Source organism: Strigops habroptila, chromosome 2 (genome assembly GCF_004027225.2).
Source record: "Strigops habroptila isolate Jane chromosome 2, bStrHab1.2.pri, whole genome shotgun sequence".
Taxonomy (NCBI): Eukaryota; Metazoa; Chordata; class Aves; order Psittaciformes; family Psittacidae; genus Strigops; species Strigops habroptila.
The window spans coordinates 50,559,885-50,576,530 of NC_044278.2; the positions used below are offsets into that span (position 1 = coordinate 50,559,885).

General features: G+C 36.4%; 1 long non-coding RNA gene across 1 annotated transcript in view; it reads right to left on the reverse strand.

The window, feature by feature from the left end:
* LOC115604044 overlaps positions 1-16,169 on the reverse strand; it is a 40,251-nt gene extending 24,082 nt beyond the window's left edge. The window contains exon 1 of the long non-coding RNA XR_003990108.1: positions 15,808-16,169. This is a non-coding gene — a long non-coding RNA (uncharacterized LOC115604044). The remainder of the gene's footprint in view (positions 1-15,807) is intronic.
* Between the last annotated feature and the right edge of the window lie 477 nt (positions 16,170-16,646).

Sequence of the window (16,646 nt, forward strand, 5' to 3'; positions counted from 1 at the left end):
CAGCAAACTTCCATTCTGCATCACTTTATTGCTTTTTAGTTTCTACTGATAATAAGCAATTTTAGACAGTGGACCACCAACCAGCAGGCTGAGCAAGCTGTGTTTTAGACGTGAAACTTGTTTGAGGACAGCTATTCTTTTTTACACCTGTTATAGCCAGCACCTCAAAAGCCAAAGTGAAAAATCAGTTTGTTGCAGTTCTTAGCTGTGTTCCAGTTAATTTTTTGCAGCTCTGCTATTTTAAAGAGACATGTTACTTCACATACTTGGCAATGAAAGTACCAGCCTTATGCAACAGATCTGGGAAAAATCTGCTGGGAAAAAATTGATGTCACTTTTCCCAGCTGTTAAATGTGAGAGAACCTGAGTTATGAACTCAGATAATCTCCAGGTGATCTTTGAGTCTTTATGATAACTGGTATGCTGTATATATAAGAATAAACCTTATGTTTCTTTAACACATACTGGCGGGCTGGTCCAACTCAGTTAGACCATGGGCTGTTGCTCAGAGTTGCAGACCTGCTCCTCTAGTTCATCCAGCATACCCTGTTTGTGTTGTGAGTGCAGCCAAGGATCAAGCTGCGTCCAGTATTCAGGCCTGAAGCAGCTAACTGTGAGGGTTAAACTTCACCTTTGTCCTAATGCTAGGGCAGAGGACACTCATGCGGAGTTTTTCTGAAGACTTTTCTGAACCTTTAGAGGCTTTTGTTCCTTTATTTGTATTTTTAGTTTGACCCTTTCAAAGTGTCCGGGAAGACTTCGGGGGGGGAGGAGGGGGGGAGGTTAAAATGTGTATGCAAACTGCTGGAATGGTAAGAATATCCATAATTTGTGATTAACTTCATGCAGTAACCTATGTGCTCATAAATTCAGTCCATTAGTAATGTTTTCTACTTTTGCCACAGCTGCTCAGTGAAGATGTTGGCGGTTTTTTTTCTCCCTGGCGGAATAGTGCCTGTGCCCCAAAAGGCATTTTGATATTTTAGCACTGCACACTGCTTTCAGCAAAATTACCCTCCCCCAATATGGAATTTTCTTCTCTCTATTGTGTGAAATTTGAAGCATGACTGAAATGCTTAGTTTTCTGCAAAACTGAAAATACTAATTTTCCTAACTTTCCTGATCTCTGGTTCCTGTTCAGTTCTGGAGAAAGGTTCACAGATGAAAAGAATTAAAAAGCATTTGTGTGTATAGCTGCATGTCTATGTAATCACCTCTTCTGACTAATTGAGATGTAAGCAGTCATGAAGTTAGAAACAACTATTTAAAAAAATCTTATATTGGTGGAGGAAATAAAATAAAACTCCAAAAATGCCTCCAGATTACCTACACCCAGAATTTCCTCAGCTGGCTTTAAAACAATGAACATTCAGGTCTCATGGTCAAATGCCTTCTCCTCATGTTTTTTATTTTTCATGCTGACTGTAATCTAATAGTAAAGCCCAGACAGATTATTATTATCTGTTTTCCAAGACTACTCAACAAATTTTGTCTGTTGCCTGAAACTAATGACTTTTAAGTGAGTTCAAACCACTGAAAAAACACATTTTGTGTAAGAACACTTCTTTTTGTATTTATTAGGACTTACCAAAAAAGTTGCAACAAAATGCAACTGACAAAATTCCTTTTACTAGTTATCTTAAGTTGTTCGACAGCTTATAATCAGTGAAGTGGATTAATTAAGCCTCATGATTTTTATTGTAGATTCCTGATTCAATAATCCAATGGAACTTGTAGTATGAATAAAAGTAAATGTAGAAACATATAATTTGCTTATAGATTTCTTCACAATACAAATTTCTGTTGCCACATTCGTAAAGCACTGAGAGCTTATTCCTAAAACTTATTTCCTTTAGATCTAAACTTATGCTAAAACTTATTTCCTTTAGATCCAGGATTTGCCATGGATTTCTAATCTTACATAGTTCTAATCATAATTATTTATTTTAGCTGCATAAAAATTAATTGGTCTGTATCTGCACTCCTCTTTATTATGCAGAGCAACTTTGCATTTAGCAGAAATATTAACAAACTTTTTTGTTAAATGATCATAATATAATAACTACTTATTTAATAATTTTTTTCTGAAGCTTTACTTGTATGGATATCTTGCCATAACCGGTAACAAGCTTCTGCTGAATGCTGTAATAGAATATTTGTCTTCAAGATAGCTTTCTATTTGCAGTTTTCAATGTCTCTATTTTATTTGAGGAAGAAAGCATAGGCCTGCTTGCAGACAATCTAACAACTAAATTTCCCATAAAAGCCTATGCAGAAGTAATCTTAGAAAGGCATTGGAGATCATGAAAACACTACTAGCATGGTACCTGTGTTAGAGTGTCTAAAAACTCACTTTGATAGAGTTACAATAAAATACACTACATCTGACACATCAATATTTATCTTCCTCTCTCAGATAAATGGTTTAATTGGTGATATTTTCCATCTCATCCAAGACACAAGAGAAGTGCCTCCCACGTGGCAGCAGTAAAGAATAACTGTCTGCTAAAAACTAAAAGAGCCCAAATGGCTTATTCTGGAAGCCTTTACCTGTGGCTATCCCAGGCAGGTCATAAGAATTTATAACAGGTCAGGCATCCAATGGACCAGTCAGGACAATTAATTTTATCATGTGCTCCCAGCCTGTGTGTTGGCTGGAGTAAGTCTTACTGAAGAGAATCAACTTACAGAAACGAAAGGAAATATAGATGCCCAGTCATTTGCTGGGGGAAGCAAAGAAAGCATGGTAAGAGCACAGGGCCTATTAATTTTAAGGCAAGTCAAGAAGTCACTGTAATGGGAAAAATAAGAGGCTTTCTCTGGTCTTGAGAATTAAAGATAGTCTGGAAGGAGGTGGTGAGAATATTAGATAAAAAAACTTGTCAGAAAACAGCTTTGGAACAGAACTGTAAAACCTTGGCCATACAATTTATCTAAATAGGGGGACTTTCTGTGGCAGGATGTTCTTTCAGGGCTTGTAAGAGTGGAGCCTTCACCAGCAGCTCTTATGTGCGTCTTGCTGTAACCCAGGCAGCGCAAAGGTCAGAGAGAACCATTGTAAAGCTAAATTAATTTTGACCATTTAAAGACTATTTCAGCTAAAGTGATGCTGTTAAACAACAAATGCTATCAAAAGAAAGATAAATTTATAGATTTAAATTAGAAAATTAAATATAGATTTAAATTTTGTTTGTTTCTGGAGGGTTTTCTTCTCTGTTTTGTGGAATTTTTTTTCCCTATTTGTACTACTTTGAATTTTTGTTTATTCATGTTACAGCTACCAGATCTGTGACCTAACCTATGTGCTTTAATAATGAAAAGACCCTTGCAAATGGCCGTATAGTAGTACACCCTTCTTTGAGCCATTTATTGCAGATTATATTCTTCCTGAAACTGATGTAATGTCTCAAAGTGGTAAGAAACTATCTGAACCTTCACTTTCATTCTTTTTCCAACTGTTTCATTAACCAACACAGAATGAATACACATATGGATTGCAGAAGTCCTTTAGGCTATTGGCCTATTATTTTCATAATCTTCTTTTCAAAGGTCAAAAGATCCTGCAATGCAACAGAGACGAATGCATGGGGGAAATGAAAGATTCTTAATATCCTTCAAAGTGTTGTACTTTTTTCATCTGGGACGAAGAAATTTTGGAAGCTAGTGTAGTGAGCAGATTTTACACTGAACCTTTAATGCCAGCCAGACAAGGTGCTACGGCATCTGCCCTGTTTACTAGTCCCTCCCTGGTAAGAGCTGGCTGCAGAAGGACCCTTGTCCTCCCTAGTAACACTGAGGAAATCCCCCTCTGCCTGGAGCCTGCCAAGCTGGCAGCATTCTCTATCAGGATGTGACCTGTGGAGAGGCAGAGCTGCACAGTGCAACTTGGGTAGCTGCCCATGACAGGCTATTGCTCAATGGTCTGATGTCTCCCCAGCTGACTTTTATGAGAAGAGGAAAAGACTCAGCAGGAGAAAACAGACAAATGAGAGAATGAGAGGTCAAATATTTATAGCAGAGCTGTCAGACAAGAGGTCTGAAATCCCAGGGCAAATGGTAACAGGGTGGCAGGAAAACAAAGTAAGGGGTGAAGTATAAACACACAATAATTTACTGTACATTGCCATGCAACACAGTATCAAATAGCATAATTTACAATGCTAATAATTCATGGGCAGTACAAGTTACAGTTTCCTTCACTTTAGACTTTTGCATCCAGTTCCAGAAATAGGTTTTAAAACTTTCAGAAATCTAGATTCCAGGTCACCATACAGGCTCTTGCCAAGTATTTTGTACAGGAAATTTTGTAAAAGGAAATGGATCAGAGATTTATAAATGCTTTCTTCCAAAAGGAAAAAGTATTAATTAGGATTTGTAATATCTGTAATCATTTCTAGGTGAGAGGTGAAATTAATCTTCCGTTTTAGTTCACAAAAATTAACAGGTAGATATACGATACATGAAAGCTGGATGTTTTTGTTGCCATACAAAATTTCGATTGTATTTTTTAAGGATTTAAACAATAATAAAGCTGCAAATTATCTCTCCAGAAATTAAAAACTCTTATAATTTTGTATTTGAAAGCAACAAGTTCTCTGTTGGTTTTCAATCCAAAGAAACTAAAGTAACTTCACATCCAACAAACCAAAGATTGGACTTCGGTGGGGGGGGAGGAAGAATCATATTTCTATGATTCTAGAAGAATCATAATTCTATGATTATGTGATTATATGAAAAAAAAAGGATTAGAACTTTTATGTCCCTGAAGATATAAAAATATATCTTTAAAATAAAATAGATCCAATCTTTATGGTGATGATTTCATTTTCTGATATTTAATCTATACTTGCACCTAGCAACCAAGCTTCATGATCATTGTGCAAAGAAAGATGTAGGAAAAGGTACCTCCAGACTCAGAAAGCTTGTTACTAAGTAGGACTCAGCTGGATGAGGATCCCGCACAATTCCAGCCCCATGGGCACCAACTGCTGAACAACTTAAATTTAGCTTGTCTGCAAAAATGACTGGAATTCAGGTCCATGGCTTTACTGAAGAAACTGTTTTGCCTCACATGGAACTGGGAAAACAAAACTAAGCTACCACTGGAAAGCAAAAAATATGTATTTAAAAGGGGTCTGAGTCCTTCTCTAAAGCACTTGGTCACTCCAGAAGGAATATAGAGAGTTTGAATGGAAGTGGTGCTCAGGACTGGTGGGACCTTCTGTCAGGCTAAGTGTGAATCTTCTTTAGACAGATGCTACCCAGGAAACTCTCTCTTCTCCTCTTCACATCAGAAGTGTCAAGGTGATTTGTGTCACCCCTACAGAATTGGAGATAAACTTTCGTTACCACCACAGGCTGAACTGTGTTAAACACATTCTGAAGTGATTCTGACTCATCTGTATTCTGTCCTCATTCTTGAAGTTGAATGAAAAAACAAAGTGCAATCATTAGCAATTTTGCTTCATTAGGAACACTTGGAGAAATTTAAACTGACCTCTTAGATAAACAATGCTTTTCATAAAGGACAACAAGATGCTTTCTTTTTAAAGCTTGTTCCGGGCTTGAACAGTTTCTGGATTAGTCTGATATCCTAGGTACTAAAAAAAAAAAAAAAAAAACCAAACCACATAGTCTGATAACTGATTTCTTTGAGGAGTGACATTTTCTTTGAAATTCATACTTCGGGAAAAAAATATGTATTTTGCAAGCAACTATGCAGTTGATTTAATTAAGCTAAAATCCACCCAGCTCTCTTTTGGGGAAAAATATGTTATCTAGTGCTGGTTTTTATAACATTTTTCAAATAGATAGTTTCCTAAAATGGAATGGAATATTATGAAAGAACCAAGACATGGCAAAATGGAATCTGAATACAGATAATTTAAAAATAATCATGTGTAGGATTTGCAAGTTTTCGTAGTGCTTGGTTAAAAATACCTGCTATGTACTAACAGCCCATTGTTTCAGGTAAAACATTAGACACTCAACACTCACAGAGGAAAAATTTAAATTTTATTATTTGAAGAGATGTTTTGAAACACATGCAACTTCCACTGCCAAAACCAACACAGAAGTTTGCCTCTTCCCAATTCCATCATCAATCTCTGCTTTTTACTGACTGAAATTATTGTTTTGTAGAACTTATTATTTAGGAAGTTAGCTTTAAAGTCAATATTATGGTCTGCCTTTGCAGTACTGTTGCTATGTCTGTACTAGTAAATAAACTACAGCAAGAGCTCAGATTAGAGTCCTCTAACTTCATGATCTATTGATAGAAGAGTCTGGGAAGGCTGTTAATGAAACAAGTATTACTCTCTCAGATGACTTCTGCGTAAGATTCAGGAATGAACACATGCAAGGAGCCATTCCCCATAATTACTTTGCCTGCCACCACTTTCTTTTGGAGGCTAGCAGAGTTTAATTGTATGGATACAGACCATTTCACACCAGATGGCCTTCCTGCTAGAGACTAGGTTTCAGCCTGTTTAGTTTATTGGTTAGACTAGCAAACTTGTTAGACTACATTGGTGAAAAGATTAACACTGCCATGTGAGTTAAAACATTCCTGGCTGAAGATAAAAAAGGACACATAAGAATGCCTTTCTTCAAAACCCACTTTCTTTTCAGCATTTTGGTGACAGACTTAATCATGTCAGACCTCTACAAAAAGTCTTGCTGAAATAAAGATCTCTGTTGTTTGCCTTAAGGAGAAAAAAATCTTTTAAAAAGCAAGGAAATTTGAAAAGCCATCAAAAAAGATGTCTGTGTGGTTCAGAGCAGAAACATTTTAACAAACTGGATTTTTAATCCAATAGGTGTATTAACAAAAGTCTTCCAAAAGTAAAAGCGTTCCCTTCACATCTGTTGTTTACAGTGACAGATCCTAACCTACATCTGCAAGAAACTCAAGAGGAAATTCACAGTACATGTGGGGCTGGATGCCTTGAAAGCATGTTTATCCCTATCCCTGTATCCCACCAGAAGTGCCCCACAGTGCCCAGGATTTCACCAGGATCAGGGTAGCCTACGCAGGTCTCTGCAGAAACTCACAAGCCCCACGCTTTCAGCTGCGCTTCATGCTGTGGTCCAGACAGATGTACAACTCTTAATCATAGAATCATACAATAGTTTGACTTGGAAGGGACCTTTAAAGGTCATTAACTCCCCCTTCAATGAGCAAGGACATCTTCAGCTAGATCACTTTGCTCAGATCCCTATCCAGCCTGGCCCTGAATGTTTCCAGGGATGGGGTATCTTAACTCCCTGTTTTGGAAGATGGATTGAAGATAGCAGTTCAGGTACATGAATTTCTTCTGCTTATTCATAGATAAAGGACCTTCTACAACTGGATAAAGACCCAGTTTATGCTGCTCAGCACTTTCTCTTGCTTTAAATAGAAATAACAAGTAAGTAACAAAGCAGAAAAGTTATGCCCGATTCTGTAACCACTAAGTATCAACAACATTAGCTCCCATCTTCTCATTTCTGACTTCTGATACTTACCCTTGTATATCTGTACCAAGGAAACAACTAATTTTCAGAATCACGCAAAGATTAACAGCAACGGTTGGGTTTTGAATGAGACTGCTTTTCATCAATAAAATTTTGCAGTCTAAAAGTCTCATATGCTGTTTTCTGCAATTATTTATAAGGGTAGTTAAGCACTCAGCTGTGTATTTTTCTACATTTTAATATATTTATCCATAAACACACACACATGTAAATAGCTTCTCAGGCACATACCTTCTATATACCATATCTACACACATAAAGATACACATACCATACACATATACCATGGATATACATATGAAATACATATATAATGCATAATTACTGCATACATATGCATATACAATGCACAATTATTGCACAATATCAGTGCATAATTATATATGCATTAATTGCCATGTAATTAAATGTCTAAGTAGTGATACTGGTGCTCTCATGTTCAAGAAAACATACATATTCAGGAAGTGCTTCTAAATGGATGTTTTCCAGTGAAAAGATCAAAAATGCAGCTGCTATCATTTTGAAATTATAAGCCAATTAATTAAAAGTAAGAACCGTATATTACTTGTCCACAAAATTTATCAGCATCTTCATATCATGGCATAGTCTAGCTACACACTTTAAAGCTTATTTACACATTTCTAATTGTATAACTATTGTAGAGAAAAAATTAAAATAAAAATATCCTGACATTTATTATATATATATGTTAATTTTATGAAGCTTACAAGTTGAGTGGATGACAGCAAAATTTAGCTTTAGAAGATAAAATAATTTATTTAAAAGAAAAAGTTATATGAAAAAGTATGGTTTTCATTATGTATTAAGGTTGTAACTGCAGGTAATAATTTTGGGGTTTTTTTTACACTTGATTGTTTTTTTAATTTGAATTTCACAGAAACATAATTTCTTAAACAGGTAATGTAAGAGACAGAAGTGAAAAGTGTTAACTCTAGAAACAAACTAAATAAGCCACAAGTAGGCTTAAATTCCTCTCGCACCCAAGGGATTATTAAATAACACATGGGAGACCTAAACTGAATGAGTGAAAATAAATAATCTAATAATGTCTTGGTTAAATTGCTAGCAATATTTACCATTCAAAAGAACAATGTGCCATGCTTGAGCTGGTTGATTAATGATTGACACTGTAACATTTTAAACTCGACTGACTGGTCTACCAGTGCTTTATAGCTTTTGGTGTCCTTTACTTCTCTGCTGAGGTGGGGAGAAAGGTAATTTAGCAAGTTTCTTAGATAGCCAGAACACAGCTCAGAAGAGTTTATTAAGGCTGGATTACATATTTTCCTTCCTATGTATACATGTGCACCTATGAAAGGAACATCATATTTGTGAAAACTAGTCTGTAATTGAAAGAAAGATGTTTAGCTCTGTTAACAAGCTGCATGTTTGAGACACTTTTGTTTGGATCCCTTGCAAAATATTATGTTAGTTCAGTGAGCTAAACCAAAACTCAAGTGAGAAATATTTCAACCAGTATCAATATGATCTGGATTCATTCTTTATGGAAAGAAAAGCAGATGTGATTATTAAAAATCTTTGTTGTTAACTAGAATGAGAAAATAACTTTTATTGCACTCTTTCCAACAGCAGTTGACTACGGAAGAAATTCACGGTTCCTGAATCTTCTGTAGCCTACTTTCTTTTGAAGAGAAGTTCACTCTTGAAATTTCAAATCTTCACTGTGACTTGTTATTTTAGCTCAAATTCTAAGCTATCAGTTTCATATTTGAGACTTCTCATATATTTTAAAATGTTGCTTTCACTCTTGCATTTAGAAATCTTGTTTAGTGAAAGCTTGAAATGTGATGCTCTTCCTAAGGTAGCATTCGTACTTTAATACTGGAAATTGAGATTAAAATAGGGAGTTTAAACTTTGCAGACTTTGAAAATATTTTACTGCAAATTCTAGAAAAAATTACCCAAGTTCTAGAATTAATTTTGCAAAAGGAATATGACATGACAGGCAGCAATATAATTTTGTTCCATGTGTAATCATCCTAGAATGAACATAGAACATTTATTAGAAAGTCAAACTCAAATGTACAAAAGACATCATGAAAACACGCATTTTTAACGTTTACCCAATTTTTATTTATATTTCGTTTTGACTCTGAATATTTTTAGCATTATTGAGATTGTTCTAGAATTACATAGTTGTGTGTGTGTGTAAAAAAGGTGTATCATATCATACATACATATAACAGCACATTTTCTTAAATGTGTTCATGTTAATTATGTGCTATACTCTACCTGTAGACAGTCATAAATATGCATGTGTATTGATTATATACATCAGAAACTGAAATCAGATCAGTGGATTTTGTACTATTTTTTATCATTATTGGATATATTTTAGGTATTTTTGTATTGTAAGAGTATTATTTTTCATATGTCTGGGTGCTTTCAAAACAGTTTAGAAGAACTATGTTTAACCTATCCATGTAAAAATATTTTTTTATTCAGGCAGTATGCACAAAAGTACAGACTTGAGGAAGAAAGAACAAAACATCAGCAAAGAAACAACCACCCTGAGAAATCCTGAACAATGAGCTTTAGAAAATGCATAAAAATAAGCAGAGCAACAACTTTGTATCTCTTTCTCTGAAATGCTGAAAAGAAGCTATCAGCTTTCTGATAGTCCTGATTCCGAGTATTCAGACGATGAACATATCCTTCCATCCTCCCATCAGTGGGCCGATACTACTGTATTTGCATCTCAGAGGAGGGTAATAAAGAAAAAGTACTTAGTGCAGAAATGCTGGAAGGTATTCAGTGCATGAACAGCCACAACTGTGAAGTTTCAGAAAAGTGCCAATCAAGAAACCAAAGAAGTACAATAAAACATCTTTCTACAACATATTGATATGTTATGTCTTATCCATCTCAAACTTTTATAGTAAGCGTTTGAAGATCAGAGGGAGCTATAAGTTACAGAGTTAAGTATATCAAACAGTTACACAGTAGAATGGTTTTGAAATCTTTCAGTTTCCTGGCTCCACTATAAGTCTATCTCCATTTTTGGACCATGCTTCTTACCAACAACATCCAGTCACACCTCCAGAATAATACAGCCACAGTTACCCTTTGTACAGTTAAGGAGTTGGCCTAGAGCTTGATCCTGACCTGAATAAAAAGGTGGGAAAATGAGCGAAGTGACAAAGCAGTGGTTGAAATAGACTGATGCCTGCTCGCAGCTCTTGATCTTTATTTTATAGTATATATATATATATTAACACCTTATTCTTGAGTGTATATATATTCTGGCTATCAGATCAGTCAAGAAATGTGTGTGGTTAAGCTGACTGTAAAATGAATAAGAAATAAGAATTAAAAAGGACTGAAATGGAGACCATGGTTAAATGTTACAATTAATCCAGATTTACTGGACCATAAAAAAATAGCTGAGGTCACACAGAAAAAGTAGCCAACTGGGTTAAATTTGTTAAAGAAAATGTGTGATAGCAATTTTGAGTAGGCAGATTTTCTTGCATTAGGATGCCTAGCCTGACAGCACATTCTACAGCCAGTGTGTACCTTTTTCCTTGCTTGTTCCTCTTCCATTTTCTAAGCCCAGAACCTGCAAGCAGATGCTGGCCCACACCATGTCGCTCTTTGCCAGAACCACTTCTGAGGGTTAGGTCTTCCTTCACCCACCACCACATTCTCTAAGCCAAAACCACTACTCAGAACAATTTTTTCATCCGGGTGTTCAATCAAACTGATCATGATGACTTTTAAAAGACACTTAACAAATAACTTCTTTTATTTTTGTTCCAGACTCTCTGTCACTAGGCCATCCTGACACCAAAGATCTTTATTCACTCCCACCAAATGGCAATCAGAATTACACCTCAGATGTGAGCCAATCCTGACAGAGAGTTAGGATGCTAAGTGCTTCGAGACTGATTGCACTCTGCAATTTGTTTGCCATGCTCCCCACTGGACTCCTACAGAAGCAGTGAACCTGTTAGAAAGAGAGGGAAGCAGTCCAGTAACCATAAACTGAAAAGAACAATAGTCTCTTCCACTTTCTTGCCGAAGTTTCCGCCACTATGCATGAAGCCAGGCTGCTATGTGTACTATATACAATAGCTAAGACAGAGACAGCAAACTGCAGGAGGCTTATGACAGAATGGGTGACTGCAAAGCAGTCTAAAAGGACACAGCCTTGTTAGTGGAAGTATGAACAAATGCCAATCTAATGAGGCGCAATTTGCCATCATATAGGAAGTGGTCTGCAAACACAGTCCTCACTACAGAAGGAGCAGGAGCTATTATAAGCAATTATGATGTTCACAGCTGAATTTAGCAAGTGCAACATCTGTAACTGTCAGTGTTCTGCAAAGTTGAGCTGTGCTCAAAGTTTTGTTTGCATTTTATATGCAGAGTTTTGCTCTTCTCTTTCATTTGCCTGACATCTTTACCTCAATATTTCTAGAGGAACAGCTCTGTTAGGAAAATGAAAGACTGTCAGGAAAGGAGTCTGGAAAGTCAGGGAAAGCTGGAGGTAGACAGCAAAAAGCTAAGATAGGAACAGAAGATAGAGCTGATATGAGGGGTTATTTCAAATTAATAAGGACACACATTCACAAAGGGCACCCAGGAATTTTGCAGAAAGATTTTCACCGAAGCATCAAACATGAGTTACCTTTCCTGGGTGACGTGGGAGAAATAAATAAATAAATACATAAGTAAAGTAGTACAACTGTTATTTGCATTTGTCTTCTTCTCACTCTCAAAATTCAGCTACATCTTCTTCCATGGTCTAGCAAATACTGTGGATGTCACCATAGAAATTATGCCATTTACAGACTCTGCTGAGATGTATGCCCTATAAACACCTCTTTCACTTCAGAAAATGGCAATGGAGTAATATGCAGACTTTCTTTTACCTTCCTCTATATGAAAGATGTTGGACAGTAAGAGAGAGAGAGATGCTGTAAGCTTAAGAAGGCAGGACTAACCTTATTACTGTAGCAACACCTCAGTGAGACCTGATGGCGGGTGAAAGTAATTTTATTTTATAAAAACACTGAAAAAAAATTGATTTAATGCACTCAGTTACACTGTCATATTCACATTCTCACAAGCACCAAGAAGACATTTGCCCATGCTGCATACACCAAGACCTTTGACCCCAGGAAGTCTGCGCAGGTATCCTTGTGACTGATGTTTTCTGGGTATGCAACCCCATGCAGGTTTTAGGTCTGCCTTTTGTATCCTCGTATGGGCTGACCATGAATGTGTTGTTTGTATTCTCATCTGTCCCTGTCAAGGAGTCATTAGATTTACTCACTGTCCCCTGTCTACTTATCAAAGGGAATTTTGGCTCTTACCTGTTGTCTGTCTTCCTTTCATCACCTCTTAATGGCTCAAATCTCTCTAATATTGGCTTATGGTATTCCTTGTTCTAGGTTTTCCCTCTTCTTAGGCTTGTATTTTCAGAGCTGTGTGTCCCAAGAAGCAGCACATACATGTGCCAGAGTCTTGTTGACCTCCTATTCAAAATACCACTGGGACCTGTCTTGTTCACAGCCCTCTTCCCGCCCTCCGTTACTTCTGGTGATTCCCTAGCCAGACATTTCCCTTCTTTCTTCATTCAGACTGGTCTTCAGGTTTCCATGAAAACTTTATACATTAAGTTGCATTGTCTCAAGAACCCTTTCATACTTTTTGGACGTATCCCCAGACACAGAAGTAGTGTAGAAAACAGATACTGAGTCGAGCTGTAGAAGGTTTTTTGGGTACTAGAAGAAGTCTTGCTGCAGCTACTTGCAGACCAGTCTTGGCTATTTCACTCTGCTTTTTCAGCAATTAAAATGGTTGAAACATTGAGTGAAGATGAATTAAATCTGATGAGCTTTTTTAGCATGCCCTGAGTTATTTGCTTCTTTTGTTACAATTAAGAATACAGGAGCTACAGTCTAAAATTATCTTGGGTATGTGATCCCCACCCTTTTGGCACAGTAGTGATTACTCAGTAAATTACTTTTAAATCCAACTGTGTGTGGAATTACATGGACAACGATAGTGAAAAATTTTGAGAACTGGAAACATCATATTTATGAATTGTCTAACTTAGAAACAGCCTTTAGATTTATTTCAAATCTGTTTGAAATTTCCCTTCATACAAAATCTTCCATGAGAAGTAGTTAAAACAACTATGACATGGAACTAACTTTTACTGCAATTTCATAATTTACCAAATTGGCAGTGAAAAAAATCTACCAATTTAGCAAGCAGTGGCTATAGAGTTGTACGGTTTGTGTTTCACTGACAGAGCTGTACATGCAGTATAATTTATACATGTTATTCAAAAATTTAAGTAAAGAGCCAGAGGTTATCTGGCAAAGCTTCTGATGAGCTTGTTTTGTATTACAAGCTGCCAGAGTAGCAACCATTAAATGCAGCAATTGATGTGTTACATCTTAGGACTTAGAAAACAATTATTTACTTTCAAATGTTCCTATAATCTTACTTTCTTTGGTATTGGTCACCAATCTCCATACTTCATATGAAAATAACTCTGTAGTACACATACTTCCGATTAAACCACTTATGTTTTGATCTCTCCTTTATGTCTCTCTTACCCATCTTTTTTTTAGGCATAGCTTTAGACATGGCTTCCTCACAGTCCTTTTTTACAGAAAGCTCCATTAGAAATGTAATACAGAGATTGATGGTGAAGGCTGTGAATAAGCTTTAAAGCCTAAACACCTCATCACTTAAATAATGTGGTTAGCCTTTGAAGCTTTATTAGGCCTGAGACACAAAGTCTGATCACTTTCACAGTTTTCCCACTTGGCAGTCATTGACTGTTAACACATCATTGAAACAGTTACTTAAGAAACTTGTGTTAAACTTGTGTTTTATTGGCTTAACACTTTTCAACATACTAGGAGTGAGAGCATGATTATAGATTAAAGGAGCACAACTATTTTTTTACTGAATATTTTTGTCTCCATTTGATGACTTCTTCCTACAATAATAACTAACTTGGAGCAATGTCACTGATTTTTTTTAAGCATTTAAATGACAGGCTGGAAGAAGTATTTGAATTAAAAAAGGTTGATTTGTGTTCTATTAGAAAGTAACAAACAGGTATTTAAAATTGAATATCTCAGGCATGTAATGGACAGCTGTTAGCCATATATTAGGATGGCTGACAGAGACATAAAATATTTGTGAAAACAGTGTCTTAAAGCTTCTTGGACAACTTTATTCTCCTCAGCATTGAAAGAACTGTGATTTAAATGAGGAAAATAAGTTTAACAATAAAGACAATCTAAGAAGAAAAGGAAATTAAATGATAACCACAAAAATATGCAGTAGCTGAAATTTTTCAACCACTTTGACTTTCATCATTACAGCCTAAAAATCAAAGCAAAAAAATCTCCATTGGTGTCATCATTCATAATTGCAGTGGATCTGGTGGATTTATGCCAAATGGCTTTAGGCTCTGGATCCCTACACTATAAGTCTCCTTACTCTATTTGCCTTCATCCTCACACCCCACTCCTCACAACACTTCCTCTTACACATTCCTGCTCACAATGAAAAGTAATGGAAAACTTCCACTGTACATGATGGACCAAATTCCTCAGGCATCAGCATCTAAATATTTTTTACTCCTCAAATGAATTGAAGACAGGATCAGGACAATGAGGATATATCCCTTTCATATTCTGGGAAAACACTTTCAAGCATCTGTGTCCTCCATTCTCTTCATTTTCCTGAAATGACTAACCCTCATTTTTCTGTGAACATTGACAGCCTTAGAGAGTATCTATTCCCTATCATTAACACAATGAATACTCAACATCAGAAACTGGATGACTCTGTATGAAACACTACAGTGTTGGAAGGCAAGCAAATTATTTTCTTCAATGCTTTACTCATGGCAGTATGCTGCTGAGTCTTACTTCTTCCAAATTGCAAGATAATTTCTTCCCTTTCCTGGGAGGTAAGCAGGGGTATTCATTGTTGCTTAAGAAAACACAAAACTTTTAGAATATGGATAGCCTTAAGTTCATCTTATATAGTCAATGTGTTAAATACAATTAAATTAATCCTATCACTGTCATATAATTTCTGTTTTGAAACACAAGTCAATATTTGATATTGAACACATTGTGTTCAATACAGTACTCAGAGAAATCTTCTAGGCCAAATATTGTGTGAGGGTAACAGCCTATCAAGTTCCCATGGATACTCATAACGCATGAAGGCCCAAAGGTCAATGAGTCATGAGAAAAAAGAGTTACCAACCTGAAGAGTATGGATGCTGCTTCTGTGAGCAAGTTCCCAAGAACAGCCGTGGTGCATGAGTGGCTGGAGGTCATGAGGGCATGAGAATGTGGGAGGTTCCTGAGCACAGAAGTCCACCCCTAGAGTCTACAAACTTCACTCCAACTAGGGCTCACATAACGACATATTACAACTAGATTAGCTCTTCAGAAACATTAGGATGTCAAGAAAGACTCAACATATCACTGTTGCCTAGAAATGCCACCTCTTAAAAAATAAGAGATCTAATATATGGCTACGATGTAAACAGACTTCTCTAAAATGGACTACATAATTTTCACTATATATGTAAAATATTTATCAGAACAAATACATGCAATATAAATTTCAGGATGCATAAGCCCTGAAGGCATCACAGAATAACCGAAGCATTTCTTACCTTTGCAAGAAAAAGTAAACACCTAACAACAAAGCTCTCTTGTAAAGCTGACACCTTTTCTCTCCCTTCATCATTTGCTCATCTAGCAAGTAGTATATCTGAAATACCTGAAAATATTACTAAGAGTTAAAGACTAACTTGTAAAATTCAGAGAAGAACTCAGGTTAAAGAGTTGAAGTTGTGACAATAGATATATAGAGATACATAGATAGATAGATAGATAGATTCATATATGTCGTGGTTTGAGCCCAGCCGGTAACTCAGAACCACACAGCTGCTCGCTCACTCCCCCCCCTCCCCTTCTTCCTCCCCCCGCTCCCGGAGGGATGGGAAGGAGAATGGGAAGAATGCAACTCCCACAGGTTGAGATAAGAGCAGTCCCGCAACTAAGGTATAACACAAAACCACTACTGCTACCACC